The sequence below is a fragment of the Vitis vinifera genome, chromosome 18 (genome assembly GCF_030704535.1).
Source record: "Vitis vinifera cultivar Pinot Noir 40024 chromosome 18, ASM3070453v1".
NCBI lineage: Eukaryota > Viridiplantae > Streptophyta > Magnoliopsida > Vitales > Vitaceae > Vitis > Vitis vinifera.
This window is the reverse complement of record NC_081822.1, coordinates 19,399,332-19,425,890: the sequence shown is the minus strand read 5'-3', so window position 1 is coordinate 19,425,890 and position 26,559 is coordinate 19,399,332.

The window sequence follows — 26,559 nt, the reverse complement described above, 5'->3', positions numbered from 1 at the left end:
TGTTTGTATCGTTTCCACTTTGAGCCTTTGGACTTGAGGTGTGAAATAATCATCATGTCCTGGAGTGGGTTTTGGGGCGTGACATAATGCTTGTGCATTACACGAAAATTCAAAATTATTAGTATGATAGTTAAATGTCAACTAACATGAATATTAAATTAAAAAATATATTTAATATCATAAAATCATAATCTTTACTAGTTTAAAGAAATAAATAAATTTTAGGTAGAGAAAAGAATCATATGATAACCATCAAGAAACATAGCAATAGATATGCACCAGTTAAGATCCAAGATGTTAGACAACTGAGAAGTCTCAAATTGAAAAGTTGTTAGTAGAAGAAACTATTACCATAAGCTGTTAGGAACTATTAGCAACTTCATTTGTATATAGACCTAAAAGATCAATAACAGAAAGTAATGTGGATTTTCTCGTTCAAACTACTCCATTAAGATTTCTCCCATCATAGAAGAAACAAAAACTTTTTACTATTATTCTTAACCAATAGGAATTTTTCATGAAAAAGTTATAATATTTTAATTAACATTTTTAAAAAATTTAAGACTATCATTAATTCCAACTCAAAATATATACAATAAAAAGAGCTAAATTTTAAAAATAGGGGAAAAGAAAAAAAATGAAAAATAAGGACAAATAGAAACTAAGTTAAAACGTTATTAATTTTTAATCCAATAAAACTTTACATTTCTATTTATTTTTTTAATTTGAAACCCTTTTTCAAGGAGGTAACATTTTTTCTTTTAAAATTTTGAAATATTAGTTCAGATATCACAATTCATTTATCATAACAATGTTTGAATATAAGAAACATAAAAACAAAAATAAAAGTGGTGTTATAGAGAAATACATAAATTAGAAAAGAAAATTCTCTTTTTAATAAAACATATAGATATAGAAATATCAATTTTTTACTCACTGAATTGTGTACATTCATACATCTTTTCATTTTTCTATTGGGCATAACTCTCAACATTCCTGAAAAGAAATTAAGAGTTAAAAAAAATGTATAAATAAGTTTCTAATTTGAAGAATAATTACACATAAATATTTAAGATTATGAGGATTTAAAGAAAAGCAAAATAAATTATTAAAAATTTCAATAAATAAAATTTTAAATAATAATAATTTAATGTGAATTGAGTAGAAAAATTATTAGTCTCTCGAACAAAACTATTTAAAATTAAAAAAGTAGAAAAATAAATTAGGTTTAATTGAAGAAAGTTGGGATGAGGAAAGTTATTTGTAATAAATACTAACTACATTTAGTGAGAAATAAAAAATTAATAATGGAAACCGTTTTTTACTTCTATGCACTTTCTTTCTCTTTCTAATTTTTTTTTTAATTTGATATTTAAACACGTACCATACCTATATCTATATCTATGCTACTCCATATCTATTACCAATAATCTAAACTTGATAGAAAATTTTGAAAAATCAAGTGTGTAGAGGATTTTTCTTCTCTAAAATAACTTTATCACATATTAAAAATTGCTCGTATGTCCTATATATAAAAAATATTTTTGTAAATTTTTCCTTTTATATTTCATTAATACATTATTCTTTTTAATTCTAATAAAATTTCAATTCAATGCAAATTTTATAACATTATAAAAAAATTTAGAATTCTTTTAGCGATGATTCTTAGAAATGTTTTTAACCTAAAAAGTGTTTTTGAAAAAAAATAAATCAAGGCCCTATTTGGTAACTATTTTCGAAAATAGTTTTTAAAAAACAGTTTTTGAGAATGTTTTTGCAGAAAAAAAAAGTTGTTTGAAAACCTGAAATGTTTTTAATCTACTTTTAATATTATTAATATGTTTTAAAAATAATTTTTATATCTAATATTTTATTTTAAATCATTTTACATGTTTCTATAGTTATTTTTTAAAACAACCCCCATAAAATAGGTGAAAACTAACATAAAACAACTAAAAGATGTTATCTGAAAACACCTCTTTCTATATTATTCTAAAAGAACACGAAATAAAAAATCTCAAAACAAAGTGCTTATAATATATAGATTTGTGCATTATGTTGTCCTCTTAAACCAAACATTAGATGGAAAATTATAAAGGTTGAAGTTGATTAGGTAAAATAGTACATCAATAAGATGTTTAGTAATAATAACTCGGTTAATTATTAGTTTATAATATACTTTCTTTCTTTCGTTTTTTTTTGGCAAACAATTTGTAACTTTGAATTGAATTTCTTAAATTTTAATCCAATAGACTTTGGAGAATGAAAAGATTTAAATGAAGAAGAAGAGGGTAACAATAGTGTGTTTTTATATATTAATAATAACAACAACAACAAAATTAAACAAAAGACATCCACTAAAAGAATAATATAATCAAAGTTATTATTTATAAACTTTATTGATATTATAGATCGATATTATTCATATTATACTCATATGCAGCATATGATCAACAATAACAATGACAAACATGACGACCACTAGATAATTTTTTGCATAAGCCACCCTTTGAACATTTTGTGATACAATATGTCCAACATTTTCCACCATTTGGATCATCATCTTTGCCAGGAACACAGTGTCCAAGTTTTGGGTGATCTTTGCAACACCTTCCATCTTGTTGACTAACCACTTCCTTGCAAACTGAAAACATGAATAGCAAAACTCATCAATATGACATGCATTATAATCAATTGGCTTATTAGTGTCATTCCTAAAATTTGTTACATAATTTCTAGAACTTCTTTTCTACAAATGCGCATACATATATACATCATCAATTATTAAAAAAGATTTATTTTAACACAATTTTGTTTTCTACATGTTTTCTAGGTAAAATTAATATGAAATATATCTTCATTGAATAATCATATCTAATGGAAATCATATGAAAATTATTCAATAAACGGAATCTACAATTTTGAAATCAAAGATTTAAAAATCATTCTATTATAATATTAAAAAGCCTAAACTTACAATTAAAATAATGGAAGTTTGAAAGGTAGATAAAACAAAAATTATTTATATAAGTGGTATATATAAAAACCAACCTAGGGACAATATGACAACCATTGCAAGGAAAAATGACCCGAAACTCCTTGATTTGGCCATCTCTTTCGCCTTAAAATTTTGGTTGTAGTTTTTCACTAAAATTTGAGTGTGAAACCACCGAAAAACTTAAAAGAAAGATGAAGAGAAAGCAACCGAAAAAAGAGAAGCTTTTTTTTAAAAAAAAATTATTCTCACATCTATTTTTTTCTTATAGGTGATTCTCTATTTATATGTATTGAACGTTAGCTAATAATATCAAAACTAACTATAATTAATTACAACTGTATATGGTTTAATATGGTGAAAATTTTCTATTATAGGAAGACTTAACGGCAACGGGTGGAAGCTTATAGGGGAAGAAAGAAAAGCTGGAAGGGGGGGAAGGAACGGACGAGACTTTTTGGGGAGAGCTTGAGAAAGGGAGCTGGAAGCTGGGCTCGAGGGGATACTTGTCAGGGTATGGCCACATCATTTTTCTTGTTTCCGATTCTCTTCACTATTTTGCTCCATTTTCTATTGATTTTTTTTTAGCATTTTCGTGTTGACTGAGAGTGGGCGTTGAGGATTACATGTTTGTTCCGACTGATCTCTAAGTTGTTTTGATTGTGTTACAGTGTGTTCACTTCTTTTTATTTGGTTTGGTTGGGATTGGTTTGGCTCTGTATTGGTTTCTCTGTAAGATGCTTGCAACTATGTTTTCGGTTTATATTTAAATTCGATTTTTGCTTAATCCCACCATCACTAGTTTATCACCCATCACCATACCCATCCTATATATATTTGGAGATCATTTCAGCTAGACGCGCAAGAATCCGAGGAAGTCCAGTTGTCTCAGGCAATAAAATGGCTCTCCATCTGCCGGTCCCATGCATGGCTTGATATAAAATTTGAAAATCCGGATTATCATTTACAGAGGTAGTTTGCAGGATCTATTGGGATGGTATTATGAAATATATGAAAGAGGATGAGCCCAACTATGATCGGGTTGTTGAACTCATGCTGGAAGTGAGGGATAAAATCTGCAATGTAGCTCCTCGGAGCTGGAAACCAGAGATTGTTGAAGCTAGTAAGCGGGATATCTGGAAACACTTAAGCTTAACCTCAATAGGCTGAGAGCTGTTCAAGCCCAGATTCAGAAGATCCTTGTGATTTCCAACAGCATTCTTGTTTGTCGACAAATCCTCATGAGTGAGGTAGCACTAGCCAACCTTGTGGAGATGGAAAACATGGTAGTTAGGTGTGGAGAAGAAGTCTCAGAGTTGTTGGGCCATTCCAAAGAGGCCCAACGTCTGAACCACTCTGTCAAGCAATGTTTCGTGTAGGTGATCTGGAAAGGTCTATCAAGTTCTATGAAGAGGCCTCGGGGATGAATAAAATAAATTATTAAATATGATTATAAGGAAATATATGTGAAAAACAAATAAATAAAAAATTGTCACATCAAGTTCCACAAAAAGATTTCCAAATTTTCAAAATTGAAACCAAATATCACCTACTTAAGAAAATTATTTAACAAAATTTCAAATATAAAATTATAAAAATTCTGTTCTATTAGAAACATTTCATACTAAAGCAAAAACTTTTACATATATTGAGATAATGAAAAAAAAAAAAATGAAGAGAAAAAAAAAAGGAAAAAGGGAGTTCGAATATTAAATAGGTCTTAACAAAGATTTTATTTTATTTTTCTATTTTATGAAAATATTAATATATTATAATATAGTTTTCCTTTATTATAATAAAAATATATATTATAATAATTTAATTCAACGTTAATATTTCTTATACTTAAAACAAAAATATGGTAAATTCAATTTGATGGTAATTTTTTATTTTTCCCAGATGTTATGTTAACACGTCCTAGTAACAAAGACAAATAGAATAAGTATAGAATGACTTCGTGTCTTTTTTGCCTACCACCTAATGATTTTTTCTATTCAAATTGAATATTTCTTTACTTGAAATTATTATTTTTAAAATAAGACATACTTTTAAAATAGAATAATAAATATATTCTTCAGTGAATAAAGATTTTAAGGTGAATCGTCCAATTAAGGAATTTTAGGTCAAATTAATCATTTGAGCAAATAAAATATAAGTTATTAAAATTATTGTTTAAACCAAACTATTTTATTTTTAAAAATCAATTTAAAATTATATTTTAAAAAATAAAAAATAAAAACCCTTGTTTTAAATTTAAATTAGAACCAAAACTCCTTATTGGGACTTTTTCCAAACTAAATAATTTTTCATTTATATTTACATTTTGAGTTTGATAGTATTTGTTATATCTTATATTAGATAGAGGAAAAAAATTCAAATTCATATACATGCATAAGCTCCTTAACTATGTAGACATATTTTAAAATTGCGAGGGTATAAACTTTAGTTTCCATATTTGCTAACAAAATTAGATATTACCCTTTTTTTTAATAAGTTTTTTTTATATCTTCCTTATAGTTATTAAATATAAGGAAAAAAAAAATTGAAAATAAAATTATGAATATTGTTAAATAAAAATAATTATACATAAATTATATGGATCATCACTTTATGATTAAATATGTTTGAAAATTTTACAAATTATTATGAAAGGTAAAAAATATTATCATGCATATCAATTTTCATCCCATTGTTTTTTTTTTCCCTCAAATTTCCATATTAGGTAGGTGACAAACTCTAGAACAATTATGTTTATGGCATACTGAAATATTTTTCCCATCACCCATTTTACCCAAATTGTTTTATACCACACTCAACATCAAACATTGAGTTCGTTGACAAATCCTTAAAATCATGTGAGATTTGATGCATTGAATTAGTCTAGTAACTAGTAAAAATAATTTAGAATTCAAAATTGTCTCGGAAAGCATTTGTTTCTCCTTTGCATCCAATTATTTTTTTTAAAAAAAATTTAATTTAATTAACCTCACTAAGATAAATACATAATAAAAATGAGAGAAAGAAGGATCGCAACTTTACATGGATGAATTTTATAAAACAAAAAATTATAGGGATTAAATGAATGAGAGACAAAGGAAAATTCCATGGATTTGAGAATTATGTTGTCCTTTTAAACCAAACATGCAAAGATAAGTCAAGTTAACCGATGCTTAATTATATTTTATTTATTATTTTCTACAAACAACTCATATATTTGAATTAAATTCCTAATACTTTAGTTGGATGGATAATAATATCTAAATAAAAAAGAGACTAAATAATAATGATAACAACAATACCAACTAGGACAAAAAACATCCTTGAATATGAAGAAGGTGGTAATTATTAATTAATCATAAATTTTATTGATATTATAGAGGTATTATTGATATTATTTAAAGATAGAGCATATGCATCATCAATAATAACAATGATAAATAGGACCTTATATAATTTTTTGCAAATGCCTCCTTTTGAACATTCCGTTGTACAAAATGTCCAACATTTTTCACCATTTGAATCATCATTTTTGCCAAGAACACAATGACCAAGTTCAGGATGATCTTTGCAATATCTTTCATCTTGTTAGCTAACAACTTCCTTCCAAACTAAAAACAAGAATAACGAAACCCATCAATATGTTAATGTGTATAGAAACCAATTTATAATTGCATTTGTGTTGAAGTTTGTTTTCGTGCATTTTAGGCAAAAGATTTTAGAAATTATGAAACATTACAAAACTAACTTCAACATGTATATATATATATATCAAATCTTGTTCTTTTATGGTATCAGTTATAAAAGGCTTCAATAAGAAAACACAAAATCTAGCATTATTCCTATATATATATATATATATATATATATATATGAAAAATACAACATGTTATTCATTCAAATCTTATTCTTTTATGGTGTCAGAGCCATAAAAGCTTCAACAAGCAAACACAAAATCTAGTATTATTCTTTTCTTTTTTTTCAATAATGGTTGAACCTCAAAACAACTCTATTATCATCAATGTTTTTCCACTCACTCAAAACTTGATCGCCATTGTAATAATAGAGTCGAATTAGAATTTATTTGAGTCATTATGTTTAACTTTTTAACCTGACTTGTTTATGATTTAAAGAAGTCAAATATGATTCAACAAATTATGCTTATAAACAAGTTAATTAACATGATTATTATATAGGTCAATTTGTGTTACATAAGTCGATTGGAAAATAATTTATTTATTAAACGGGTTATATAAATACAAATTTAATTCAAACATGATTAATCAATCAATGAAAAATGTGTTGAATTCTAATTATATCAATCTTTTCCAGCCATAATAATTTCCAAAATTAATCCCTTTAATCTAGCATTAATGTGTAGATTTGTGTGGAAGTTGGAGAGGAGAAGAGGCAAGAAAAAACATATGAAGAATGGGTGGAATGTTTGGTTGCTTAAGGTTGGATGTGATAGGAGTTTGGGGAAAATGAGACCCAAGTAAGTCATATGTGGCCCCCCATTTGGGTTTTCAACTAATAAAAGGGCACCACTACAACGACCACTTTCCTGTCCTAATTTATGTACCATACTTAGGTACCTTATTAATTCTCCATCAAGCTTGCAGCTTTATTGTCAGTAATTTCATTCTTTTCTTCAATTTTCTTAGGAATCCACATGGACTAGAAATTACCATGTGAACCTAAACCATTTGACTATAAATGGGTTGACTTGGTGGTAGAAAAGTCGGGCCCTACCAGCATGGTATTATTATAATCTGTGTGGCCTATTACATGGTGAAAAAATATGGGTATTGCTCTGAATACCCCTTGAATAATTGAAAGTCCAATAAAGAACATCGAGAGGGGGTAAATGAGTATTTTAAATTTTTTTTAAAAATATTTGTAAATTATGATCACTTTTTTTTTATCCAAAATATTATAAGGATAACCTGGATATTCAAATAGGATTTTACCCCAATAAAAATCTTATTTTTTGTGGTAATTGATATCCAAAATTAATAATATATGTTGAAATATGTTAGAAATAATAATGATAACCACCATAATAACCAAACTAACAAACTCAACAACAATCCCAACAAATCAATCAAAGATATTCTAAGAGAAGTTAAGGATAACAATAATTGGTTATAAGTATCACAACCATAACCACCAATATAACCAACCCAATAACCTCAATGATAAATTAACCAACCAATTCAATATCTTCAATCAGAATATAAGCATGAATAAATATAAATATGAATCTTTTAGGACTGTCCTATAAGATATTAGGTTGAAACAAATTAACCTATTCTAAGCAATTCAAACGTAACATCAAATATAAAGAAATAGATAATGAGGCACAAGATTTTTACGTAAAAAACCCCCACAAACTATGGAGATAAAAAACCATGAGGTCTAAAACCTATCAATCGAAATCCACTATTTGAAATCAAGTCACATAGATTTACTTGACTGCTTTACCCTACAGACTTACTCTCTAGTACCTACAACTTGATCCATGTCTACGACATAGCCACTACTTATTACTCCCTAGTAGATCCTTTGATCCTTTCCAAGGGATTACGATCTTCAACCAACAATTCAAATAATCAAATTCTTGAATAAAAGAACAGGAATGGTGTGGAAAATTAGGCTTTCCTCTCAAAGATTACCTATAAAGAATGAGAGGTCCCTACAATCTCTAATCTCTTAATCCAATTCTCTAATCGTCAAAGGATTATAAAAAAGGTATTTATAGGAAAAAAACTAGAAGGATTTTAGTATCACAAGTTTCCAAATTAGAGTTGGATTGAAATTCATTCAAAATACGTTTCTAAACTTGAGAAGACTATCATGACTACTTGAGCGGACTTAGACTACTAGCTTGAGTGCTCCAACCACTTGAGTGGGATTAATCGCTTGAGCACTCTAACCGCTTAAGTGGTCCCTACTTTTTGAAAAAATATTTTTTAAAAACCTTTTAAGCTCTAAAACGATACTGGACCTTTTATAACTCAAATAAGCCTTTATATGCCATAAGCTAAACCTTTTTAGACATATGTGACTTCCTGGTTGGATGGACAACAACCCTTGATCTTCAATGGAAAGTAAGTCTAAAAAGACTTCTATAACCAAACATAAATTGAAACAAAATTATCAACATATAAACAAGAATAAATGTCCTAACACATAGGTAACATCAATTGATTACTTCGCATTGGAAAGTACTTTTTAGTTTTTTCATGAACAAAAAAAAAATTAAAGAGAAAATTTTAATAGGTAGAGTTCCAAAATACAAACCTAACAAAAACAAATACCATGTCTGATTAACACATATATATTTTAGGTTTTATTGTTTTATATAAAAAAAGTTTTAAAAACTAAAGATAAAATTTAAAAGGTAGAGTTCCAAAATACAAACCTAACAAAAACAAGTACCACATCTCGCTGACACGTATTTATTTTAGGTTTTATTGTTTTATATCAAAATTTAAAGGCATGGTGTGTAGCTAGTATGCTTTAAAGTCATGATGCTTTGAGGGCTAGTGGAAGATTGTTAGGACAAAGCCCTTGAAAACATGACATGATGTAATAAACTTGTGGATCTTGTCATTTATTAATTTCCAATTCACTTTTATCTATCCTAATTCCATGCATTATATTTTTTTAAAGAATTTTGGTTTGCATCTCTTATATTGTACAAGACTTGAGTGCACTACAAGTTGCATAGAAGATACAAATAATGGGTTCCTTGTAAGTAGATGCTTTGTTCATTTTCAGTTCATAGGACTCATTAGAGGTTGTAATGCACTACTTCTTAATTGGAGGGATGGCTAGTCTTTACCATCAGGATGAGTTTCCCATGTGAATGCACTAGTGTATATGGTTACACATTAAACAAGACCTACAATGAGTCATAACATGAGATTATCAAGTAGTCATAACTTCATCAAGCTACTTTATTATGTTGTCTCTCAACTTTGAGAGAATATTGAGTTTATGCTAAAGTTAGCAATGGCTTTGGCCTGTAGGTGAGATCGTATGTCGATTATATATTATTCTGTATTGATGAAGGGAAAAACCCAGATCTCCCCGTTTCCCAAGTCCAGATTAGGTTAGGAACATGCATAACTATCCTAGCCTTTTTCTAAATCTTATGCCCAATGGAAAAATAGAATTTTTATACTTTAAAAGGATTCAAAAAGTGCTAATGAAAACCATACCTTATATTTGGATGTTCCCGAATCAATCCACATGGTTAAAATGAAGATCGAAATAGTAGAAGTCTCGTAAACTTGAAGTCTTCCACCTGATGACTCGAACCTTGATCTTGGCACACTTTTGGTGGGGAGCAAAAGAGGGTAGAGGCTATGGCTCTCAATCTCTTTGGATGGCGGAAGACAAAAGCTATGGAAACCCTAACCCTTAGGAGTTATTTATAGGGTTCCTAAGTGGGCTTAAGTGACTTGAGCCCACATGGGCTTGGGTCACTTAATCTATCCTAAAATGGGTTCTAATTGATTATTCAACCCAATAGGGCCTACAAGTTAATCAGTTAGCCCAATTCAAAGACCTTGTTCACTTACCCTTGTGCAACCTTGTGTAATTAACCAAACGCCTTTATGCACAAAAGTGAACCTAGAGCCAACTCGACCCTCATAACCCATGCTAACAAGGTATATGAGCTCAAAGTAGGGACCATTGGAACCAATATGAATACTAACTCCCTCATAATCCAATTCTAAAGTTGATTCAACATCTCACTATAGAGAATCAATTGAACTCTAGTGTTCTATGTAAATAACAATGAGACACCAAGTGCTCGGGTCCGTGACCTACTATCCATTGTGTTTAGTCTCCCCATGAACTGATGTTTGTAGTCTAGCAAGGTGAAAACTATTAGCATTTTAATATTGCCTCTATCATCCGGAAGTTACAAATCCTCTTATTGTGTGTTCAATTGACATATCTTAGCTCTCAAAAGAGCCTATGTCAAGTTCCACTTAAGGAACTACTATGACCATAATTTCCATGAACACACCTCGTTAGGGTCACCTAAGGGGACATACTCTTGTTAGGATATATTCCTTAAAAGTATGACATGATGTAATAAATTTGGAATTCATTATTTATTTAATGATGTTCCAATTTCACTTTTATCTATCCTTATTCCATGTATTATACTTTATGAGCATTCTTGTATGCATTTTTTTTGCATTATACGTGACTTAGGTATATTAGGAGTTGCATAGAAGATCTAAGTTATGGTTCCTTGCAAATAGATGACTTGTTCACAATCGATTCATGGGTCTAGGCAACCTATGAGAGGTTGTAGTGCACTACCTCCTAATTGGAGGGATGACTGGTCTTGGCTATCGGGATGAGTTTCCCATGGTGAGTACACTAGTGTATATATGGTTACACAATGGACAAGACTATGATGAGTCATGACTTAAGACTATCAAGTAGTCATGACCTCACCAAGCTGCTTTATTGTGTTGTCTCTCAACCTTGAGAGAATATTGAGCTTGTGCTAAAGTTAGTAATGACTTTGACCTACGGGTGAGATTGTAAGCTGATCATATATTCCCTATGAATTAGGTCATTGTTAATGGAATCCAATAGCAATAGGTATTCTCAGTAGAGACACCATGATATCTTTTGGAATTGAGACAGTGTGTCCCCTTGGGTGATTCTAAGGAGGTGTTTTCATGAAAACTATGGCCATAGTAGTTCCTTAAGTGAAACTTGACATAGGCTCTTTGAGAGCTAAGATATGTCTATTGAACACACAATAGGAGGATCTGTAACTCAAAGATGGTAGAGGTAGTCTTGAAAGGTTGACAACTTTCACCTTGTTAGACTATGGATACTGGTTCATGGGGAGACTAAACACAATGGATAGTAGGTCATGGACCCAAGCACTTGGTGTATCATTGTTATTTACATAGGATACTGAAGTTCAGTTGATGCTTTGTAGTAGGATGTTTAATCAACTTTAGAATTGGATTCTAAGGGAGCTAGTATTCCTATGGGTCCCAATGGTGTCTAATCTGAGCTCATATATCTTGTTGGCATGGATTATGAGGGTCGGATTGGCTCTAGGTTCACTTTTGTGCATAAAGGCATTTTGGTAATTATGCAAGATTGCACAGGAGTAAGTGAACAAGGTCTTTGGATTGAGCTAATTGATTAATTATTAGACCTTGTTGGGTTAATTAATAAATTAAGACCTATTTTAGGCTAGATTAAGTGACCCAAACTCATGTGAGCTCAACTCACTTAAGCCCACTTAAGAACCCTATAAATACCCCTTAGAGATTAGGGTTTCTATAGTTTTTTTCTTCTACCATCCAAAGAGATTGAGAGCCATAACTTCCACCATTTTTCATCCTCATTGGAAGTGTGACAAAATCCAGGTTCGAGTTATTAGGAGGAAGATTGTGGGTTTACAAGACCTACTACGACTTTGGAGTTATCTACATCAATTAGAATCGATCTAGGAACATTGATTGGAGTTATCTACGACTTTTCTCTCTTAATTTTCTTCTCCACATCACTTCCCATTTTAAGCAATCTCCATCACCACTACCGGCGGCATGACGCTGGCGCCCCCTCCATCCCCATTTTATCCCTTTTTTTTTTCCTTTTTTTTTTATTTATCTTCCTTTTTTTTATTTATTATTTTATTTTATTTTTGTTTCCCAAAAACCCATCAACCCTCACTATCACTGGTATATCACCAGTCAGTCGCCGTTGATGAGCCACTATTAGCTGGCAACCCCTTCCTCGGCCAATCGTCGTTGGTGAGCCACTATCGGCTAACAACCCCTTCCCCTTTTCTCTTTATTATTATTATTATTATTATTATTATTATTATTATTATTATTATTACTATTACTATTTTTTTTCTTTATTTTTTTTTATTTGATTTTAAAGTTGGGCTTGTGCATTTATGTTTGTTTGTGGGCCTTATGTTTGGACTTTGTTAATTAGTATGGAATTTAGGTTAATTTGTTGTTGGTAAATTAATATGAAATTTGGAATAATTTATTGTTGGTGAATTAATTTAGAATTGACTAATTTGGGTTAGATTAATTGATAATTTATATGGTTGTACTCATTTTAATTATTTAATTTGGATATGATATAAAATTGTGGTATATTTTGGATGTAGGTTTGCATATTCAATTAGGCTTGGATTATGGGATATTAAATTTAGGCCTGATGGGGTTTATTTTAATTTATCATGTTTTGGGTTTGATTAATTGAGCTTATATTTTGGCTATTAATTTGGAAACTTTATATTAGGGTCTATGATATGTGAGATATTTTTGTTGAGTTATATTTGTTAATTTGGGCCCATTTTTAATTGCTGAAATTTATTGGACTAATTTGAAGTTTGAATTTGGGCTTGAATAATTATTTTGGACTCTACATATTTTTGGATATTTACATTTGGGCTATTTTTGTTTTTGCATAGGCCTATTCTACAATTCTGTTGGTTGAGTACAAATTTATGACAACTGGAGCATGGAGTTTCATGGAAAAAAAGTGATAATCAAAAAGCTGTAGGAAGACATTGAGCTTGTTGTAAGCTTATTTGGGTACACATTTTATTTTCCACTTTTATTTTATTTTAATTTTATTATTTTCTATAAATATTTTTTTTATATATGTTTATTTGTTGTGTATAGAATTCAATATCGAACAAAGTAGAAATTTTGTTTAAATAAGAGGAATAATTCAGTAAATATGTTTTAATAAAATAATAATTTTAAAATATTCTTCTTAATAAAAAGTTTTTTTTATTAATAAAAATTCAGAAAAATGTTTTTAGAAAAAAAAATTGTTTTTAATAGAATTTGAAATTTTGTTTTTAATAATAATTGTCCAAAAATTTCTTTCTTTAATAAAAATTGTCCAAAAATTGTTTTGTAAATAAAGTTGTCCCAAAAATTAATTTTTAATAAAATTGTCCAAAAAATGTTTTTTAAAATAAATTATTTTTTCTTAATTAAAATTGGATTAAAAGACTTTTTTAGAAATAGAGGATTTAATTTTTCTAATTAAAAATTCTTTTGCAAATAAAGTTATTTTTTATTTTCTATTTTTTAAAATTTGTATAAGTCACTTTTTTTTTTTTTTAAATGAAAATGAATCAAAAGACTTTTGTAAATAAAATTGTAAAAATTAATTCTTTTCTAGTAAAAGCAAGTAAAAATAATTTTTGTACCCAAATTGAAATTTTGTAATAAATTCTTTTGATACAATAAGTGTAAATAACTTTTTTGAAAATTGAATACAAATGACATTAAGAAAATAAATTGACTCTTTTTTGTAAATAAATAAATTGAAATCATTAATTAAAAATCATTTTTAATAAAATCATTTGAAATTTCTTGAAATTTATTTTTTTTAATATCATTTTTTTAATTAATTTTCATAATCCTCTTGTCATTTATTTTGTGTATTCTTGTAATTAGATTTCATCATTATTTTTTTGTATATTAATCTTCACCACGACTTGTACATTGATTATTTTTCTTGGTATCCACAATTAATTAATTAATTGTCACAATTCTCTTAATTTGTTTAGTAGAGGTCATGTATACGAGCTTAGAGGGGTGCTACGGCTCACCATTGTACCTTCCTAATAGGTAACCTAGTCTCCAAACCCAGACTCGATTTTTCATAGACCTGTTTTTCCTTCAGGAGTCACACTTAGGGTTTTTCTTTCTTATTTTGTTTTTCCCTTAAAAAATAAAACAAAAATAAGTGGTGACTCAAGTATTTTTCAAAAAAATCATATTCTTCACCAAATAAATAAAAAGTGAGTCTCGCCATCCGAGTGGGGACGCATGGGAAAAATGTGGGTCCACAAAATGGCCACTCTACTAGGGATATCTAGAGAGTCAAACTTGAACTCGAGTTGAGGGAAATGTGGCGTTTGATTAATCGATTAGTGGATACCCCCTCATTGTGCCTTTATTGTATATTTGCATGTTTTAAGACATATGAGTTTTGACATCATGATTATTATGTATATATATTTCATGTGCCTTATTATACATTGAATCTTGTTATCATGTGTGTTCGTATATATTTGTTTATGTTTGTATCTATCTGCTTCATACAACTGTGTGTTGCATGATTACCATTTTTTTTCTTTATGATGCATGTTTGGATGTTATGTTCATTTGCGACATTGACATGTTGACTACATCGATTGATTCTCTTGCTTGCTTTAGCTTATGACTCTTCTTATTGTATGATTATTTTGCTCTCCTTGACATGTATGTTCTCATTTTTATCTATCTCATTCGTATTGGTGTGATTGATTCTCTTTATTGTATATTATCTTGTTTATCTCAACATATTGTTTATTCTTGTTATATACCTATCTTGTTTATCATGTTTCTTGCTTAGCTTGTGTGTAGATATGGATGATATACATGTTCTTTGCTTGGTTGCTTGTTGCATGACTACTCTTCTTCTGTGTGATGCATGTGTTGCTTGTTTATGTGGAACACACATCTATCCCCTTATCTTCAATTCCCTAATCTCAATTGACCTTGTTTCCCTTGATCTCATATTTGATATGGGACTTGTTACTTTGTTTGCTCTTCGATCGAGCTAGTGATTCAGAATAGGGTTTGGTGATGGGTTATATCTATGTTTGGGAGCATTTTGGAGAAGGCCGACACACTAATGCTGATTGGAGTCCGATCTTCGAAGACCTATATATCCCAGAGCTAGGTTTCATGGATAATTGTGTGATCGGTGTGTTTCTTTTTCTGCTTTACCTTCATAGGATTTTCAGATGCACCCACACCACTCACTATGCATTTTATTTTACTACAGAGTGCTGAGAGTTATGAGAGCTTTCACCATAGGAAACCCTCTAAGATATCGAGGTAATGCATGTGTGGAAGTGATGACCACCTTGCATGGAAACATCCCGCCTCTTCGACGGTTTGCAGGAGATTGCGTACTGTCAGAGAGTATGATCGCTTATGTTAGAGATCCTTTAAAGTCCACTCATTTTTCTTTTTAGAGCCGCCTTGACTTTGTAGGTTGAGCCTTAGATATTTTGATTAGGATTTCCTTTCCTACACGTGGGTGCATCTGAGAGCCATCAGGGTCGCTTTAGTCACAACATGGATCCAATATTCCCTCTTTTGGTCTCCAATTGAGAGTGCTTAGATTAGGACTTTACAAATTTTGAGGATTTTTATTAAAAAAACAATTTTCTAGATTTGTTAAAAAATGAATTTTTGGATTATTAAATTAAACATATTTTCTAAATATATTTAAAAAATGAAATTCTTGAATTATTTTATTAAAAAATGAATTTTATGAATTTATTAGAAAAAATTGAATTATTTTATATTAAACCAAAATCCTAAATTTAGTAAAAAAAATTCGTCCATATTATTCTATTAAAAAAATATTTTTTTTATTTTTTTGCATTTTATGGGAAACAAAATTCTAGATTATTAATTAAAGAAAACTATTTTGGAATTTATTAAAAACTATTTTCTTTTTTGGAAATTTTATTAAAACTGGTTTTTTTTTTTTTTTTTTGGAAATTTTATTAAATAAAAAAACCTTTAAAAAAAATAAATAAATCAAAGCCCAAATATGACATGAAATGAAATATGAGACAAAAATACTAAACAAAATTACAAAAATTTGAGACAAAATGAAATATGAGGCAACAAGACTAACACAAATAGAACTACTGAAAATTTAAGAAAAAAATGAAAAATAAGGCAACAAGATTAACATAAACAGAATTATAAAAAAATTATATAAATATAGAGAACTTGAAACAAAATACAATAGTTATAATAACACTTGCCAAAACATATCAACAAAATAATCAATAAAAATGACAAATACATAAATGAGCAGAAAAACTTAAGCAAATGTCCATACATACAAAATGTAGAGTATAATGAACATATAACCCAAATAGGTAGATAACTAAATAAAAGAAATGGATAAAATATTCAAATACCAAAATGATCACAAATATAATAGATATAAAACAAGATAAATCTAAGAAATCCTAAAAAGAACAAAAACATAATACACATAAAGAGATGAGGAAGAAATAACTTACTTGAATACGGTCCTAAATCAATTCTGACTATCCATATATATATATATATATATATATATATATATATATATATATATATATATATAATGGACAACCCCAAAATAGATACGCAGTAAGGAAAAACTCCCTCTCACCAACGATATACAATAAAGAAAGAAATAATCCTCAAGAAAAATAAGAGAACTCAAAAAAAAAAAAAAAAAGGTAGCAACACCTCTTCTCTCTAAGGTTGTCTTCCTCCTTGCCTAGGGTTTCTATGCCCTTTAAATATAGTTTTCAAGAGTTCCTCTTCAAGAAACCCCATGGGCTCACAACTTAATAAAGCCCAAAATGAGGACTGATAACCCAGGCCCAATTAAAAAAAAAAAATTCTAAGCTCACAACTTAAAACTAAATACCCACAACCCAATTAAAATAAAATAACCCAAGCCCAATTAAAATGAAACTAACCCAAGTCCACAATTTAAAATTTAGATACCACAACCCAATTAAAATAAAATAACTCAAACCTAATTATAACGAAATTTGAATATCAATTCATGCAAATTTTGGAAAATAAATAAATATTAAAAAATAGACAAAAATAAATAACGAATACGAAATAATAATAATAATGATATAGACACTAAACATTGCAATCAAAATTCAAATGCTAATTGTGGATCCCGCATTTTGCACAATGTGTTCCCTCTCGATGGCAAACTTACTTTTTATTTATTGAAAAATATGATTTTTAGAAAAAACTTGGAGTCGCCACTTATTTTTGTTTTATTATTTTTTTAAGGGAAAAAAATAAGAAAGAAAAACCCTAAGTGTGACTCCTGAAGGAAAAACAAATCTGTGAAAAACCAAAGTCGGGTTCGAGGATCAGGTTACCTATTAGGAAGGTAAAGTAAAATACCGTAGCACCCCTCTAAGTCCCTAAAAACGAGTCTCTACTAAATAAGGTAAGGCACGTAAAACAATTGATAAGGAAATCAATAGATATTAATGAAATGATCAAATAATAAAACGAATCATGCATGAAAATAAAGAAAGTAAGAGTGAGATTGTACCTTAGTAGCAAATGCGCTATCATGAAACGGGATTAGTGCATAAAACATATCGCAGGTGTCACAAAACAAAGCGAGAAATCATCAATGGTAATTATGCACTTCACTCAAATCATTTTTAAAGAAAAATATCATGATGTTGGGCCCCACCAAAGCCCAATTTAATTTGCATAAATTAATCCCATAAATTCCATTTTTTTAGAATTATGAAAATCATATTCATGGTTAATTAAAATCAAGAGAAATATAAATTTACTTGAAAATCAAAGAAAATGTGTACAAGTGCATGCCAGAATGAGGATGGTAGCAAGCTTATTAAAATTGAGATTTTTGGTAACCTAAAACCCTAATGAATGATGAAAATTGAGGAATTAAAATTATTTGAAAAAAAACTGAAGTGGCATGAAAAATATTTTGAAAATCTGGAGTTTCAAAAATTATTTGAAAATTGAAGTTTTGACAATTAAATTTGAAAAAAATGGAAATTTGAAAATTATTTGAAAATTAAAGTTTGGAAAATTAAATTTGAAAATTATTCAAAAATTAGAGTTTTGAAAATTACTTGGGAATTGGAGTTTTTCAAAAATTAAATTTAAAAATTGGAATTTTGAAAATTGGAGTTTTGAAAATTATTTGAAAATTGGAGTTTTGAAAATTATTTGAAAATTGGAGTTTCGAAAATTATTTGAAAATTGGAGTTTTGAAAATTATTTCAAAATTGAAGTTTTGAGAATTAAATTTAAAGATTGGAGTTTTGAAAATTGGAGTTTCGAACTATTAAATTTTGACATCAAAAGCTGAAGAATTAAGAGTATGACAGGCACATGTACTTCAGGGTGGTACACCGGAGGGTGGCCATGTATTTGTGGGGCCTTAATGGAGAGGCAGTTGGCGTGTAATTGTGATTGCTTTGCTGGTGCTGAGTTAACATTCTCAAGTTCACTTTTGAATTCTATAATCGACTGTTTCCGATCCCGCCCTGTTTACCCATACACCTTAATCATGAAATCATTAACACAATCCTCTGTCTCATGGAGCATTACCCTTAACTCACTCACCCAAATCTGGCAGAATGCCCTAATTCTCTCCATATCTCCTGTAACTCTAGTAACCTCATTCATTGGCCTAATAAGTGACACCATTTGATCATTTTTTTTCTTTTTCAACTTTGGTTCATATAATTTCAAAAAAGACTCATCCATTTCATGAGCATGTAGCATCCGAAAAGCAAGATGTACCACAAAGCTTTCAACCTCATCAAGTTTACTAACGAATGACAGGATTTGATCCTTCACAGCCAAAAGAATTTCATTTTCTTATAGTAGAATAGATTCTGACCTCCATTGGAATAATGTCACAAAAGACGCCATCATTTCATAAGCATGTGGCCACCAACCGAAAGGAAAGATTAGTTGAGCTTCCCTCTTCTCCTAATTCGAAAATTGCTCCTCCTCAATCTTAAGTCAAAATTCACCCTTGTGTGTACGAGGTTTCTATTGCTTTGTTGATTCAATTCCCAACCTACTGGAGCGGATTGAAAAGAAAGCATTAAGCACCAACTTTCCTGGTGTGGATGATCTTGAGCCTGGCGCTTGGTTCTTTTGCTAATGGTGGTCACCTGCCAGCAATCATCAATGAGATTACTAGTTCCCTATGAAAAATAACTTAATTTCTTTCTCTCTATGTTGTTCTGAATGCTCATGTCCACCATTGAAGCCATTGCATCTAGGTCATCGACTACAGGAGGCCGAAGTGGCTACACACCAAAGGATTGAAGATTATGGGTCATTCTAGTGCATATGCAAGCTTCTTTAAAGTCTTTCATTTCAATGGCATCCTCTAGTTGAAACTTGAGAGTAGAATCAAAGTTTCTAGCTTGCTCAATTTATGAGAGATGTCGACTCCAATGATAGCCAATGATATACCACTGCATGAATAAGATTCAGATATGACTTGTTCCATGTCAAAACTAACAATGACATATGCCACGTGTATGAGCCATGAAAAGAAGCAATTCACTGCATGCAAACTGTAGTAGAGCTGCTCGGAACACATTCCATAATAGTTCTCTGCACATTCTTGACATACAATTCTTTCTTGCCATTGACGAAAACCTTCATGTAGCTGTAGGCTTGCAAAATGAGGTATCCAAAGGAGCCATGCATGTGCCGAAGTGGTCATGCATGGAGACTGCATGGACATGGGAAAGAATGGGAAAGAAGTTTATGGGGAGCGAATGGTGGAATGAGTGCAGGAGATAGTGAGAGAAGTGGGTTTGGTGGGTATGAAAAACAGGTACAAAGGGTTTGTATGGGATTAACTGCTAGTAGTGGGTATGATAGATGGGGATATGAATGTTTAGGATGGGAAATCGGTGAATAAGAAAAAGATAATAAGTTGAAGATGGTGGGCAAATAAGAAGTGGACGATGACTCGAATGTAGACAGAGCTTGGCGGCAAGCTAGAAAATTGGAAATGAATTGGCCACGTGTTCATACATGATGACCACATGCACATGGAGTTCAAGGGTGGACAGAGATTTGAGACTTTGATGGAGGATCGACTTCACTATTTCTTCTACTTTAGGCTCACTTCCCACAGAATAGGCAAGTCTACCATCATAAAGGTGTTGGGTAAGTGCTTGTCTCAAATTCTCTACATGGCCTGCTTAACGTGAACCACATGCAATCTTCCTGAAGCAGTTCACTTTATTCATGACTTTTGAGTTGGAAGGCTATATGAGGGTGAGTCTTCAAGGCATGATACATCCTGAAGTAAAAACTCTCTTCCCACTGGACGCTTTATGGATTTCATCACTATATTGAAGTTCGCGTGTGATGCATGCATAGCAAGCCATTTATGCTCCATCAACTTGAAGACGATGCAATGAAGAAGGTCAAATACAAACTTGCTTGTTGAAAGAAACTTTAAGAAAATTGCTACTACCATTGCTCGTGATTTGACTGCTTCCAAACCAAATATCTTAATAAGCATGAACGTGACATTAACACTAGCTCCAGCAAAAGGATATGTTCCCATAACTCTGATGACTTCCAAAGAATGAAACAAAACCCATAAGTCGATCTTCGAAAGCTGTGTTCAGGGAACGAAGGCTCCAAGGTGTTTTCACATGATCGATAATGCTTACGAGCACCATATGAGTTTCAATAATTGTTACTGCCTTAATCTTCATGCATGATCAAAGAATGCTCACTGATTAAATTGTTGGGAAGCTTGGATTTTACCCTAAGTGACAGTAAGTGGTTACGCATCTCAACTCTGTCCCATAGGCAATCCTCTGGGCTCAATTCCTTGCTTTCCTATTTGATTTTGGACTCTCTAATTCCATATTATAGGATTCAAGTTGGTTTGTAAGCTTGACAAAATTCCCACTCTATAACTTCTAAGTTCCACTTGATCCTATGATTAATATCCACAAGTTTGGACCACACTTCTGTATAAACTGTAAGGCATCGAATTAATTGCATGTGCAAACCAATAGGGCAATCAACTTTGGGGTTCCAGTTAAGTTGTTGAGAGCCAACATCTCCAACTCTAACTATTGTGCCACTAAACCTTCTTTCTGGAGCCTCATCACCATTAAATCCTCTAAGTCGTCTGTCAGCCGCGGTTACCATGGTTTAGGTTTGACTAAAGTGGAGTTGAATCAATAAAAACTAGGGCAGGCTCATAGGGTTTTATAGCAACATAAAGCTCCTTCAAGTATACCCACTCAGGTTGACTTAGAAGACTATAGTCATCGATGACATCGGCCATGAATAGAACCTCATGACCCTCTTATTTGATGAGTGGAACCCAACGAAGAAAGGAGTAGAAGGCATGTGCTAGTAGAGCTGAGTGATTGTGAATCTCGAAGACCATAGTGCATTACAGATGCCTTCCACAACTAAATCTATTGAATTAACCTGACACTAATGGCCATCATCTTTTCCACCTTCCAAATCTATCTCCATTGTAGTGGTTCACATAGTTTTACAAGCATCCTGAAATTTCCAACTATATGCAAAGTGGCTCGCATGGGGCTCTCTTAAAAGCACTCCAAACAAGATGGTAATCCCAAATGAGATACTCAACACCCCCAAGAACGCCAAAACAAAAATAGAGAAGAGAGTAAAAATAGAAACAGAGCATGTACAAATGAAAAAAAAAAAGGTTAAACCTATCTCTATTTCATAAGTGTCAATGGGCTAGATATAGGTGGAATCAAAAGGAAGTAAGAACATGATCTTTAATAATCAGATTCACTGATGGATCCCTATTCAAGTTGTTCGTGAATAGAGAAATGCACAAGTTATTCATAAACAGAGCTAAAAAAACCATACTAGAATCAGACATAAATGCATAAAAATAGGTCTTAGATTTTACAAATATGCACAATATCTGATGTCCACATTCAAGTATCAAGATGAACCTAGAATCAGCAAGAAGCAAGAAAGAATAGTTTGAAATGGGAAAATGTAAAATGTGTTGTAATCATACCTGGAGAAGAAAAAGAACGGTGAGCTCCTTCTCTACTTCTTATCTCTTGCTACTCTCTTTCTCTTCTTATCTTTGTTGCTCCAGACGCCTCCTTTTTTCTCTCTAGCTTTATCTAAAATAGCCCTCACTAAAGCTGAAATCGTCTCTCTATCGATTCACTCTTTCTATTCCACATATTTTCTCAACTCTCACTCAAACCCCTCAATCTCAGAAAAATCCCCTCAACTCCTCTATAAAACAACTTTCTTTCTCTTCCTCCCTCACCTACAGTCCTTCCTTCTCTTGTAAGCCTTCACCAGTGCTACTGCTCCCTGTTCAGCAAAAAAAGTCTCTCTCTCAACCACCACCGTGGCAAGGTGGTCATGTCTTTGCCATACATCCCATGTAGCTCTAAACACTTTTAGAGGTTGTCCCCCACTCCTCCAAATGAAAAAAAAAAACCAGCTCCTCCTAGTCCAAAGTGGGATCTACACTAATATAGTGTAATTAATGATAATAAAAAAGGAACATCGAAATAATACGAGTAAATACTAAAAATTCATTCCAAGCAATAACAAAAGGAAAAAAAATTCAAGCCAAATATTCACTTAAACTCATAATCATGCAATCACAACTCAAAAAATAAACTTAAGTGCACCAAGCCTAAAGAATCTATCTAAGCGAACCTAAGTAGGTTTTAGTGAATTTAATTGGGCCTAGGTGAAGTGAAAAGTGACCTAAGGTGATAAAAAAGTGTCTAAGTGACCTAGGGTGAGTTTGTGTAAGCTTAAAAGTGCCTAGGTAAACTTAAACGGGCCTATGTGAACTAGAGTGGGTCTAGGTGAACCTAAGTGAGATCTAACCTAAGGACGAAGGGCAGGCAATATCATAATATGGTCTGAATGAGTCCTTCAACAAAGGGTTCCTAAAGGTGACTCATAAAAGGAAGCTATATAAGTGTCGATGAGCCACTAAGAGATGACTACGAGTCAAGAGAGGTGTATAGGAAGACACCTAGTGTCACATGTGCTAAGAGGATAAAATCGATGTGAATCCTTGATCTCTTTACTTTTCATATATATATTATTAGTTATTAAAATATGAATTTTTTATTTTCTTAAAAAATTTTGAGGCAAAAGACTCTTGAAAAAATGATTTGGGTAAGCAAACTTCAAGAAGAAAATATTTTTTCAAAGGATGATTTTAGGTAAGAAAATGTTTCTTTGTAAAATTTCTTTTTTAAATTGTCTTGCTTTAAATTATTTGAATAAGACACCATATCTCAGTAAAAATTATGCGACCAAAACTAGGGTAGTATTATAATTTTTTTTTAAAGGGTATTTTACCAATTATTTTTTTCAACACTTGTACAAGTATAAAGAACTAGTAAAAAGGGGGTTGAATAAGATCTAAATAAGTAGCCTAGTATTCATCCTCTTTAAATTCTAACCTATCTATTACTTTCTCTCAAGAGACGTTTGCATCTTAATTTCCTATCAATATTAATATGTGTTAGTCAAGACTTTTATATTAGGTTGCGGTATGTTTTCTACTTCAAGACTTTTTCTTCTTGTCCTTACTAATTAGATAAAAATTCACTATCATTCTAACAATGATAAAGTAGTAGTTAAGAAACAACAAAGTGGGAATCAATTTTCATGTCAACATTGACAGGTCTGTTTTAAAGCACCATGAAATTAAATATAGATATAGAGCAAACTAGTGGAAAATTTGGGTGGGATTTTGTATGAACTAATCTTAATTTTTCCCTAAATAAAAGACTAATAGATGAAAAAGGTAACTCTAGTGATATATAAATAAATAATCATTGTCAATCTTGCCATTATGAAGGAATTGCCCCTAGGTAATCAAAATTCCAAATCAAGGAGTTGTTCAAGTGAAATTAAAATTCTTTAAAGTTAGTCAAGGTTAACTTTATTAAGTGATCACTTGGTTAACTTTTAAAAGCCTCTAAACTTTGTTTCTGTAATAGTTACAATTTTTGATAAGAAGTTTGTCTTTAATTAATGTCTAATTAATATTCTCTATCAAATATATATTTAGTGCAAAACTTTTATATTTTTAACTTCATAAAATTATTTATTAGATTGATGATAGGTTGTAGAATAAATTGTTCTCATTATTGTTTTGGCAGATCTAAAAAAAGAAGGCATTAAAATTTCGGGTTGCTAAAGCAAGTGAAATTAGTGAAATGGAAAGGTATTATGTCCTAGTGAAAGCAACAATTATTTTTGTGTGATCCTATATTATATTTTAATTATAAATTGAATGTTAAATCTTAGTATACTATGTAAATTTTTTCTTTCTTTTTGATCAATATATTTTTTTTTTTTACACAAAATTCTAGTTGATTGTATCTTAGTGAAGGCATGTCAAATGGCTATGGCTAATTTTAATTACACACTGTAACTACTATCTTCAAAAATAACATCTTATCTTCAAACTATTCAATCATTTTTTTCTATTTTTATGGTGTCAAGACTTAATTTTTTTTATTATTATTACCCATAGGAAAGAAACAACAAACTCAAATTTGTAAGTATTATGCTAAATTAGCTAAATTATTAGTCTTCCTACTTTGTTTTAGTATTTATGCATAGATACTAAATGAAGTTATGCATCTATTTAATTCATGCTGAATAAAGTAATATATAGTGTTTAAGATTAAAAATATGCAACTGGTTGCATATGATATAATATAGATACAATTATGATGTTATTTCATTTTTTAATACTTTATTTACTAGTTGTGTATCTCGATTTTTATCTTTTTTTGGTTTAAGAATTAAGAATTAATAAATTATGCAACTTGTGTTATATAGGAATTAAGTTGAATCAACCTAGAAATGGATTGATCTTGGATGTCTAAAGATAAAAGATCTCAAGAGTATGAACAAGGGGTTGAAAGCTTTATTCAATTTATAACTCTAAATGCTAGAGATTTGAACTATATTAGATGTCCATGCCTATAATGTGACAACTTAGTGAACCATACTCCTCAAGTGATTAGAGAATACTTATATTTCAATGGGATTGATCAAAGTTATTGCACATGGTATTGCCATGGAGAGGTAGTTTCTACTAAGGAAGTAACAATATCATTATGATCAACTTAATTGTGAAGATTTAGACAATACCATTAAGATAGTCCATGCTACACAAGATGACTATAGGAAGGATCCCCAATCATTTGGAGGACTACTTGAAGATGTTGAAAAACCTATTTATCTTGGTAGCTTAAAGTTTACAAAGTTATTTGCATTGATAAAATTATAAAACTTGAAAGCAAGATATGGGGACAAATTTTTTTCAAATTTACCTCAAATGTTAGGTAATGTGCTCCTAATGAACAATGAAATGCTCTCGTCCATGTATGAGGCAAAAAAAAACTTCAAACACATTGGGAATGAAATATGAGAAAATGCATGCTTGTCTTATGTATATTTTTGTATATAAGTAATTTATATATCATATATGAATGTTATTTTATAAAAAATTTTATTTTTATTTTTTTAACCATAAATTTAATTTATAATAAAAAAATAAAATTATTTTACAAAATGAGTATATAAAAAAATTTTAAATTTGATAAAAATAAATTTATGATACATGAGATATGCTTATCTCATATCTTAGTATTAGATTAACACGTCCAATGTAGAAAGGATAAATAAATAAATAAATAAGGTGAATAATATATCCAACCATTTATCATGTCCCATGTTTGGTAGAATATAGAATAAGATAAGTGATGAGATGAATTATCCTATATCATCACCAAACAAATATAGGATAAAATATAACATCCTCTCTCTTATCCTATCCCATATTGTATATTGTCAACCAACCATGGCCTATTGCCAAAAACCATAAGAGTTGGATAA